The sequence below is a fragment of the Notothenia rossii genome (genome assembly GCF_949606895.1).
Source record: "Notothenia rossii genome assembly, chromosome: 4".
NCBI classification, from domain to species: Eukaryota; Metazoa; Chordata; class Actinopteri; order Perciformes; family Nototheniidae; genus Notothenia; species Notothenia rossii.
The window spans coordinates 51,751,720-51,763,796 of record NC_136902.1 but is presented as its reverse complement, the minus strand read 5'-3'; the positions used below and the strand labels follow the sequence as shown (position 1 = coordinate 51,763,796).

Below are 12,077 nucleotides of genomic sequence, written 5' to 3'. Positions count from 1 at the left end.
TGTACATAGGATAATAAAGATGATCTTAACCTTGAACTCGATTCATGACCTCATTTCATTATTAAAACCTTAATATCAAATTACAGACTGGATTCAAATTAGGATCTCCAAATGTGTTGATGTAATGTTTGTGATAAACTGAAGGATAAAGTGTTCCTTTATGTGTTGAGAAAATTCCCCTCCCTCTTAAGCCAAGTAAGGTGTTTATAAAGCCTCTTGGATCAGCTGGAAAATGCATCATCACAAAGCTGAAAACAGCTGTTTCACTTTACTTTTGAAAGATACGACAGAGACAAAGCTACAAATATATGATGATATTATAGAATATGATGCATTGCTGCAGATTAAACTACCCAACGGGATATAAAAGAGGTAAACACATCTACAGCAGTAACATGCAACATACATTTTATTGCACCAGGAGCTATCTTGGGACTTTTACTGCAACAACGTTGACTTGCCTGTGAATACAAAATAAACCATAGTGTTGCTGATCTACAGTGTTGTCATTCTTCTTTCAACAGCAAGACCGCTAACAAGTATTTACATACCTAATATAGTTTAGTTTCTCGCCATCCCAAACGTAAACATTCAGCCGCGTGACTGCGCTTCCGAGCCGCTCCGATTACAACCGAGCCGCTCCGATTACAACGAGAGTTAGAACGAGAACGTGACGTCATATTTACATTAGACGGATCCTTTCTAGCCATAACCCTGGTACCCCGAACACATCTGGTACCGACACCGGGACGCCAATACGGAAGTGGCACACACTGCAGTTCATATATTGGCCGATAGGGACTGACTGCAGAAAGGAGCAATTTCCATAGACCCCCATGTTAAAATGCACAACTTTACAGCAGAAAAAAACATGTTTCTACCCATGGATGCAATAAATATTATTATGAATACAGTTAGATTCTACCTTCATGATTATGGATCTGTGAGTGAATTGTTTCTAACACGACCCTTTTATTTATATTAGGTCTTAAAGTTTTTGCATAAATTAGGGCGTGGTCACATTGAGTGATGGCTCTGTGAAGTCACTGCTGCTGTTAGCTTCTTGTCTCTCTGCTAGCTGCTCCGTGAAGCTACAGGCACTCTGCCTGTTCAGCTCATCCAGGGAACACAACTTGCCCCCGGCCGTGTTTGTTTGTTCTTCATGCTTATATATCGGACTATTGTGACTCGCTCTGCGGTTGAAACAGACGGTGCATGAATGCGGTTTTGCGGTAAGTGAAATTTGAGTACTTATTTATGTGTTAATGACTTTAATAAACTACGTAATTAATGTTACGGCTTGGGTTAGCGTGTAAGCCAGTGGTAGCTACGTCGGTGCTAACGATGCTAATAGTAGCCTCCAAGTTAAAATCATAGACTATATTTATAAAGGTTAAAATGAAATAGACAAGTGTTAAGCGTTAAGTGGGATAATACTGTTGAACAAACGGCATCTGTTTGAGGTTGATAAAATAAGGTCATCCTTGTAACTTAGAGAGATGATTATTATTTAGGTAGGAACTGTATGCATGCTAAGGTTAATTTAAATAGGTTATGCTCAAGTATGTAGACAAGCTAATGTCGAAGTAGTGTATGTGAAATCAACCTCACAACAAGGTGTGTGTATATTGCAATTATTAATGTCATATTTCAAGATGATTACTTAGATATTACAATATGTTTGGTTGATCTGGAGTTCATTATTGAGCTTACACGTTAACGTCACAATCATCTGAAGAACGAACACAAACCTTGTTGTTTTTATGAATTGCATTACCAAATGGGTATCAAATAAACAGTAAGCATTGGTAACACAACTTCCAAAGTTACAGTAAAATAAAAAGGACCCTGACTCGGACAATACACAATCCAACAAGTTCAACAGAAGAGAATCAGTTATATTGTTTGTACACATGGTACTTTACATATCTGTTTGTTTAAGGTGTCCAGGTGATGCAGACAGGCTGGACCAGAGTGAGAGACAGAACTGGACTCCTCACAGCAGTGGACTTCAGCACAGGTACAAAGACATTCCATTAAACAATACTAGATCACCTACACATCAGTTAAGTTGAGGGGTTTTTCATTACATTACATTTACATTACATTGCATTTAGCTGACGCTTTTATCCAAAGCGACTTACAAGAAGTGCATTCGACCAGGAAGATACAACCTTGAAGAAAACAGAATCATATAAGCACATCAGGTTTCATAGAGCCAAACATTTCAAGTGCTACTCAACTGGCTTTAGATAAGCCAGTCCTTTATTAGTATATAAGTGCTTTGTTAGTAATTGTTTCCATGCAAAAAGTTACATTTAGATGTTAACAAGCAATATGATTTTGTCAGCTTTCTAATGTAATGTATTAAAGGCAAAGATATTTAACACAGTGATAACTGCTACTATTTATCTCTCAATCTTGTCTGTAAAAAACGTGGTAAAACTTATTCTTTCAGTGAGGCAACAGAGCAAGCTTCTACAGTTGCACTACATTTTGATAACAGTTAAATATTATTTTGATAATAACGTACATTTCAATGTTGATGAACTTCATAATGTTCATTCATAATCTGATTGTCTTTGTAGCTCGCTGTTGAAATGAAAAAAAAAATTACAATTACAAAATAATTATATCTACAGGCCCTAAACACACAAACACGTTGCTTTCATAAATAACACACTTGTTCTGCAATAATATGTTTTATGTTTCCTGTAATTTTTGTTAGGAAAGGACATGCCTGAAAGACACGACATGTTCTCCTTCTCTGAGGGTCAAGAAGAACATCCAAGAGGAAAATTAAAAGCTGATGTTATGAGATTTTAAGACCAGCACACTAAGAAACTACTTTTATTTTAAAAACAGTCAGCTGATCAAATGCACCTATTTCCACATCTACACTCCATCAGCTGATTATTTGTATTTGCCTCGCTTTATGAGCTTCACATCACTTGTGCCTTGTACCGCAGAGTTTGCAACGTCACAAATAAATAGGGCCAATCTTCAGTCAGATGTGAATGTGTAATCTAACATTTTCAGTAAGAATAATGGACAAAAGGAGTGCAAATACAAATACAATTTATTGAAATGTGAACCAAAAGTTAATCAAATGTTTTAAATAAAAAGCACATATGGACAGAAGGTGTAAACCTATTAAATGTATAAGTAAACACATTTAGTCAAATAAAGTGACAGACTAGGCCTGTGCAGTTGGTATCAGCTTTGCCCAGCATGGGCTCCTCCATCAGGCCTGGTCCTCCTCGCAGAGGAAAGACCCTCAGTCCTCTCCAAACCAACAGACAGGACGTCCATCACACGGAGGTTTCTCCCTGAAGTCTCTGCAGCTTTCTGGACACCACGCTGTCTCAATCCGTCCACACTGAATATGAGAGGGGGAAAATGAAAATAACAAATGCTTTAGACAATAAGAAACATAAAAGTTGACTGTTGAGTTGCTCAGTTTTTTTAGATTGTCAATACTATTACTGTATAACTAATATATCAGGTTAAGAGGCACATTCAAATAAAGATTGTTCTTTAAATACATGTTGTCTTTCGAATTGTCTGTCTAAAGTCAAGGATCTAGAACTGGTACTTAGTTTTAATGATACAGTCTGGTTATTATGCTGTTTGGAGGAGGCCTTAGAGGCTAGAGCACTAACTAGCTACCATCACATGTACCTTAGCTTGACTTAAATGTATTAAACGTTTAATTAAGTGATTTCAAAATACAAATAACTAATGTCATGCAAACATATTAATATTTGCTTGATTCCAGTGTTGAATTTAGCACAATTGCATACAAACGTTAAGGGATTTTAAGATTCTGAAGTATTATGCTAAAAACTCAATAACTTAGATTATTATTTATAGTTTTGCTGAGTAGTTTCATGTCCGCTTATCTTAGAAACGTAAAGTGCCACGGCAGTGTGCAGATGGGGAGCATGTTAGCTTAGCTTGGTAGCTTCAGCTAGCTCTGGAACTTTCAGCTCGGTGGCAGCAGCGCCATATAGACTGAGAGTTACGTCATCTCCGTTCCTTCCAATGGACCACTTTTTTACAGCAATGGCGGATCGTGGAGCCTCTCAATCGTTCCCCGGAAGTTAGCGCCAAGGCTAGCAGAGCTGTAGAGTTGCAGCATAATAGACCGTTCGTGACAGACTTTTAAAGGTAAGAAGAAGTTTAAAGATTTATATTGCGGATATTATCAGTACATCTGATTCAAATTAACATGTGTATTAAAGCAGGGGTTCCCAAAGTGGGGATCGCGAGATGATTACAAAATAAAAATGGAAAATAAAAAAATAAAAATGTATAAAAAAAAACGGATTATTTTTTTTAATAATTAAAAAAAAAACATTATTATTAATAATAACGTTTGCAAAGACATTTTCAGGGGCGGACTAGTCATCTGTATAATTTCCCCGCAACGAGGCGAGTGCAGCGAGTGCGGAAAACTGAAATTAATTCACTAGGTACATGACGGGACACCTTGCTTGTTTTTGTTGTTTGCACTCCTCTGGCTGGGTGCTGGCAGGTGGAGGGCAGTAATGTTGGCAGGTGGAGGGGCAGTGATGTTACGGGTGGAGGGGCAGTGATGTTAGCTGGGTGCTGGCAGGTGGAAGAGCAATGTTTAGTCCAAATATTTCCATTGCAACGACTAATGGAAATGATTGCAGCTGTGGATCTGTTTGGGGGTTTTGTAACCCGTTGGTCCGCACGCAAAGCGAATTTTTAAAGCCTTCTTAATTGTCTCATTGCTCCATTTCATCCCCTTTGTGGTGAGTCTGCCTAATGCCTTAAGTTTGTCTTTTGAAAACGTTTTCTTATATTTCTTGTCCCTAATTTTCATTGTTTTCTTGAGAGCTGTATTTTCCTTCCTGATTTTTCTTAGTGCAGCCTTTGCTTTTTTGGTGATTCCTTCTTGGCTCTTTAATTTTCTCTTTAATTTTTTTAATAGATCGGTTTGACTGGCTGCTGGTTCCCTCGTATGCTGACTGGCTGCTGGTTCCCTCGTATGCTGACTGGCTGCTGGTTCCCTTGTATGCTGACTGGCTGCTGGCTGAGTGGGTGGTGTCCGCCCTCCCTGTCTCTCCTCACTAGCCATGTCCTCTCTTTCTTCACCCTTACTTTCCTTTCTCTTAGTCTCCTCATCCCTTCTTCCCTCAATCTTTGAGACTAATGTAAGTAGAAGACATGGCACTGTACATTTTTGAACATTTAAAATATTATACCACTTAAAAATAAGAAATATTACTTTTGTTACTAAGAGTTCATACTTATTATACCTGTGTCACCTTTCACACTATAGCTGTGATCATGAGCTATGGGCTTTGTAGATACAGGTCCCAGGGTGAATCCTGGTGCAGGGGCCCTTCTCTTTTTGACCACAGGGCGATGCACGAAGATGGTGGGTATAGCCTCTGCTCTAAGCCTGGTCTTGCCCTTTTTTGTATTGACAAACTGGTCTGTATCAAAATGTGCCTGCGGAGTGACTTGAGGTTACTTCACACACAGAACAACTCAGTTTTTTCTGCCCACATACATATTCCATAGTGGTTGAATACACAGTATTAGGAAACACTTTATACTTACTGGACATGTTATACTCATTACATACTGTATTTAAAATATGACCAAGAATGTGAGACAACTTTATAGACATTCATATCACATCTGTTTCTGATGCCATTTGTCATACTTTGTTAAACTCACAAATAATAAAGTTCCATAACTTCAGTTGGGAACAAAGACCACACCTTATCTCCCCAAGGCAATTTCCCATCCAATAGGTGTGCTATATAGGTGTGTATAACCCTTTCTCCTGTCTGTTACTCCCTCTTTCAGCACAAGAACCAGAGGGGGATTCAATGGAGCCTGAATACCTGCACTGAGACCCTCACCCTGCACCCTGAGTCTCAACTCTCAGTGTTTTTCAAGCCTTTCCCTGTTTTTTTCGTATTAAACAAAACATTAAGCTTTCCCAATGGTGTGGTTTTCGTTTTGTGAAAAAGTGCATGCAGTGTTTGTATATAATTATCTCACATATTTTTTTGCTGTTGGTCGTGAAATTGCTCCTGCTGACTTGAGCCAGCCATTTTTTCCTCCGCTCTGTGTCAGTGGGGAAGCCGTACATTCGTACTCCTTTCTCGGAGCGATTTGAGCATCCCCAGGCAGCACAGCAAACCATGGTGGCGACTAGGAGGAAGCACAGCAAACCAGGACAACACGGAGGAAAAGGCACAGACAAACTGCATGATATGCTATTCAATGTTTATTGAATTCCATGTATTTGCAATGGGTGTTCCTAAAACAACACATTTAACATCATCATCATCATCATCATGCTGCTGCTGCTGCTGCTAGTCCTTTGATAGTCACCTGTCGGTCTCCTGTCCTTTCTGAAAGCCATAAAGATGACATTAGGCATTTAGATAACTTGTGTCCTCAATTACCATGGGATTACTGAAATTACCATGAATTTAAGAAAATGGTAGAAATGAATCTAATCTGAATTTTGAAGCATTCCTTTAGATCCCCTCCCTCTAAATATATCAATAAACATTAGAAAGTGATGCTCCTGACTACCATACAAGTTTAAGAAGATAATATTGGTTTTAAAGAATTCAAAGCTATAAATAAACAGCAACAGGCTCTTTAACCAAGGCACTGTTAGCCTAACATGTAAACTAGTTGTTCACACTAATCCTAATATTATCACTTAATATTAGCAAATTCTATTTTATTTTTTAAAACATATTGATGTAAATACATACACATATCGATTTGTTGTATAAATATTGCAAATCAAAACCTTTATTCACTAATAATTACCAAAAATCGTAGTTCTATCTCCTGTTATCAATGCATTCACATTGCCCGCCATGAACTTCCGGGGAACGATCCTCGTCTACATGAACCACGTGGCGATAACCGTTTTTGGACTTCCGTTGTCGGCCTCTTTGCCCTTATTTGGAGCAGGCGGGAGTTGAACTCTGACGTCAGTGTCGAGCCGTTAGTGGCCGACTCCGCCTACTAAGGGCTTCTCTGCAACTCTGCAGAATCCTATGGGTGACGTCACGGACCCTACGTCCAATTATATATACAGTCTATGGTGTAAATCAGGGGTACTCAAATACAAATGTTAAAGGTCCAAAAAAATGTTTTTAATAAGACAAAGGTCCGATGATTACGGTCATTCAACATTTTAAACAATTGCAACAAGATTCTTAACACGAGGTTGCAAAAACAAAAATAATCTGTGTGCAGCAGTTTTCATTGTTATTGCGTCTGTGCTTGATCCCTCAGAGTCGCAGAGCTGCACAGTTATGAATAAAGGCAGCCGCACCCTCTTTCATTCAGCATTCCCATCATTGCTTTATAAGTGTCTTGCCCCCTTGGGTGTCCACTGAGGTTCGTCAGGCCCAACTCATCTTCAACAAACTCCCCCTTTGCCTCATCATAAAAACTCACAAACACCAGCAACTGAGCATTGTCAGTGGTGCCAGTGGACTCATCCACAGCTAAGGAAATGCACTGTGCATTTTGTATTCCATCACAAAGCTGATTAATCAAATCACCAGCCAGTATTTATGTTCTTCTGGTTGCTGTGGAATCTGAGAGGGGGATTTGCTTTATTTGACCTGTCATTTCCTCTTTTTGTTTGCCTTCAAACATGGTCTCCATCACTTCAGTCATGCATTATTTTATACTTCAGTTATTATCCAGTGGAAAGTCCTTACCTACTGGCCTAGTTAAAAAAAAGTGGTTACTTTTTTTTGGCTGGGCAGTGTAGTTTTACACACCGTCTTATTTGACTTTCTCAGGACTTAGAACAGTTTTTTGGGGGCAGACCCCCACAAAGAAAAAACTCGTAAGGTCATCATCTTAACAGTTTTGTATGCTCATCCCGTGAGCAGAGCATCATGTCTATTACAGCTGAATGCCGCGATTACCATTTTGTTCAGCAAAACGCCTCACCAAATTAGTAAGATCCAAAGCTTTAGTGCGTTTTGATTCAATGAACAGCCATTGATTCAATGTACAGCCAAACTTGACAGTCTCTTCTCTGTCATTGTAGACCGCAAATACCTCATTCCTTCAGTACTTAGGTCCGAATCAGTCTATGGTCCGAATGCTTCTCGTTTTGCGCCGTACCGTTCAAATGAAATCGCCGCCAATCATATTTCAACGCTCGCGCCATGGGTTGACGTGCGTTACAAGACGTGTGTCTTGTGCTGCATTCACTTGCACTCGGACATTAGAGACGTTCTCTCATAAATGTCCGATGAGCCACAACTTTTCTTTCAAAACAAAGCTGCCAACTGGGTGGCAAGGCCTATTTTTAGGGTGGCAGTTGCCACCCCATGCCGCCCCGGGGTCCCCGGTAGGTGAAACTAGGCTGCTAGCTACAGTACAGATGCAACTAGATGAGCTGTTAACTCTCGCTCTGACTTTTTTTTTTTTAAACACACATTTTTCCCACCCGCATTCCGCGAAGACCCGCCCTACTGTGCCTCTGATTCGCAGAGTGTTGGTGGGGGGGAAAAAACGCTGACGGGATGCTGAATGTGATTGGACCAATGCGTTGACAGACACACACAGACACACACAGACAGACAGACAGATAGAGCGCTGTTTGTACACAGCGGAGAATTTTGACTCGTTGCGTTGTCTCAAAAATAACACAGATAATACAGATAATACATATGAAAAGTATAATTTCGCTCAGAGTCCAGAGACAGTTGTCGTTCGGTCCGGATCCGGACCGGAGTCCGGACTTTGAGGATGCCTGGTTTAAGTCATGGATGTTTAAAAAGGAATGCTCCACTCATTAGATATTTTATAAAAACTTCAGTATTTAGTGAAACATTATGTTTAAACCATACCCTGAAGAAATCAGCGATATTCCCCGGTAAATAATGATTTTATAGCTCTTTTTGATCAAAACCTGTATATTCCGTCAGGCAGCTGCCATTTTGGCAAATTTCATTAGTCACGTGATCCGAAAAACTAGGTTGTGACGTCATCTGTGCGTTCACTTTGTAAACACACGAAAACATGGCGGAGTATTTGAGTTCGGACTCGTCAGCCGAGGAAGAAGTTCTGTGTAATGTGGAGAGATTGGATGGGGGAATTCAGCCATACAGGTTCGAGCCAAGTGGCCAGAACCGTCAGGAATCCAGTGACGATGAGGATGAACAGCACGGTGATCTTGCTGGAGACGATCCCTTTATTCGTGCAATTGATTTCGGGGGACGAGTTGGGAAACCTGTACATGAATGGTGTACTTGCCATCGGTGTGTAGCCATGGACAATCCTCTAAGGAACATGTGTTGTCATGAGCTTGAAGAGCTTGAAAATAAACTGTCCACAGACGACTTGGATTGCATATGTTCACACAGGGAATTCGTCATTGTGGTGTTAGAAAAAGCGGTATTGAGAACAACATTGGTTGCCATGAAGGATGTGAAACGCACCTCTTTGGCTGAACCAATAAATGAAAGTTGGGTAAATGTGACGGGTACAGCCCTTTCTTCTTAGCATTATATACTTTACAATTATTATTATTATTATTATTATTAATGGACATGTCAACTAAAGACATTTTATTTGGTTAGTAAGTTCTGGATTAAAGATTGAATTGACTTTATCAAAAGTTTTATAATGACGTTTACATTCTAGGAGGAAATGATTTTCATCCTCAATCTCATGGCAATGTTTGCACAACCTGTCATTTACAGGAGTATTTGTGTATCGACCATATTCAATAAGAAGTTTATGGTTGTTAATTCTAAAGCGTGTCAAATGGATTCTGTCTACAAATGCATGGCAAGGACATGAAGGACAATGACAGATAACTTTCAAAACCAAAACTTTATTAAGTATAGCCATGATAAAAGAAATCAAAAACCATATCTACAGAATGCACTCTTTATAGAACAATGTAGGCTAGGAGTCCTAACATAATAATGGTACAATGTAGTTGAATACATTCCATAGTAGTTAATCAATCAAATAAAGAAAGTTAGAAGAAGAAAAGTACTTCATGTCAATAACCTGCTTAAAAAGCTGAGGGTTAGACTAGGTTTCTTTTTCAGAAACAAGTCCTGTTTCTCTTTTGAAGCCAGAAAAAGGCTAGTCACTGTGACCTTTTTACCTGTGCTGGACTATGGTGATTTGTTGTATATGAATGCACCTGCCCATTGCCTGAACAAGTTAGATGCCGCCTATCACAGCGCACCGAGATTTGTCACAAATTGTAAAGCACTTACACATCACTGTACACTGCTACCAAGGCATGTTTGCCATCACTTACTGTACGGAGGCTCAGTCATTGGTATACGTTTATTTATAAAGCCATGTTGGGTAAACTCCCGTATTACATCTGCTCTTTGATAACACAGAGAGTTGCAAGCAGCTATTGTCTGAGATCACTTGACGTAGTGTTGTTAGATGTGCCAAGAGCAAGGACTGTCTTAGGTAAGACAGCTTTTATGTGCGCAGCGCCACTTGCTTGGAACAGTCTACAGCTAAAACTGAAACTGAGCAATTGTATTCCTCTGAATGTTTTTAAAGCAAGTCTAAGTGAAATGCTCTTTGAAACTATGGGTATTTTTAAATGGTGATAAGTATGTAAATGTAGCTTGTAAATACGTTGTATGATGGTATCCTCTATTGTTTTGTTGGATGTGAAGGCTGCTCACTTGGACGTGGACCGGCCGGTAGTGCTGGCTCGGCCGACCCCCGGCTTCGATTCCTGTCAGGGAGTGTGGGCCTGTTGTTCCTGTCCCTCCTCTGTCGGGGGCCGCACAGGCGGAGGTCGCTGCACCGACTCCGGTGCGCAGGTCTCGTGGGGGCAGGCGGGTTGTTCCTCCCCGCCATACGGATTTTGTTTACACGTAAATTCTGGGGGGGCTTGTGTGGTGACACGTTATTGGACATAATTCACCTCTCCTATTGTGTTGCCACACGGACCCTTTAGGAGGGAACACCTGTAGCTTCAGCTGCCATTCCTGCTAGCGCATCAAGCAGAGCAGTCATGTGTAACTATACTCTGTTATTAATGGCTAATAAAGATTGGAACTCCATTCTGAATACACCGCCTCCGACTCCCTTTTCACGACACTACACGCAACTGATTTGAATATTCTCCAATTCCTGACCCAGTTGAAAACCAGTTGAATTACAAATATGGAGCTCCTAACAGTTAACCTGCTACAGGCACACTCTGCTGCCTGAAAGCGACCCTGAATGGGAGTTATTACTGTTCTCTGGCCCTGTCGCACATACACAGGGCCGTCCCTCCCTACAGGAAGATCACGCAGACTTGCTTGGGGCCTCAACTGAGGCTCCCTCCCAATGCGGCGCACCCTGCGTTTATGCGGCGCAATTAGTGTGGTGTCGCCGCTGCGAGGCTCCACTAGCTCCACTAGCAATGGCACACACTGAACAGTCTGGTGGGTTATGGTCCAGGACATGTGATTTTGTGTTCCCATAACAACATGTCCAAGATGTCCATGTGCCATACTGACGTCATGTGACATAACGAGCTACATTTCAAAAGCTTTTTTTGTTGTTGCTAAAGGTAAAATTCAAGCCATTTAAGAATTAAAATGCTTACATAACATGTGCTTTATTACATTTAACCTGTTGTGGAAACCTTTCTTGATCAAATTGAAATGAAACAAATGACACATACATCGCTGTGACACTGATGTCACATCGGGACTTTAACCCTAAACTTTCACAGTAAACCCAAAGTGACATATATGCACAATTAAAAATATTATTATGATCTGCTCAGTTAATTTAGCTGATTCAATTATATTGAGTTGATATGTTCTTATTCTTCAATTCAAAGAATGTTCAAAATAACTTAAACCAACAAATCATCCTCGTTAATGAAGTTATATATAAGAGTTATTTTACCATTAAAGCCCAAAGTTTCCCAAAATAAAAAATGGGTCCGGGTTAAAGTGGAACACCACTCACTTACTGTATATAATATATATAACCACAATCAAAAGTGGATTCACAAACGGCTGATCGAATCTTGTAAATGTTAGAAAGATACT

At 40.0% G+C, this 12,077-nt stretch overlaps 2 long non-coding RNA genes across 2 annotated transcripts; both read left to right on the top strand.

Moving 5' to 3' along the window:
• The first annotated feature begins 1,062 nt into the window (after positions 1–1,062).
• On the top strand, positions 1,063–6,049 carry LOC307038101. Its single transcript, XR_013807884.1, has 4 exons — positions 1,063–1,232; positions 1,943–2,020; positions 2,729–4,170; positions 4,961–6,049. It is a non-coding gene; the product is annotated as an uncharacterized lncRNA (long non-coding RNA).
• Positions 6,050–8,952: 2,903 nt separating this feature from the next.
• On the top strand, positions 8,953–11,097 carry LOC307037229. The gene is made up of 2 exons (XR_013807626.1): positions 8,953–9,510; positions 10,698–11,097. It is a non-coding gene; the product is annotated as an uncharacterized lncRNA (long non-coding RNA).
• The last annotated feature ends 980 nt before the right edge of the window (positions 11,098–12,077 follow it).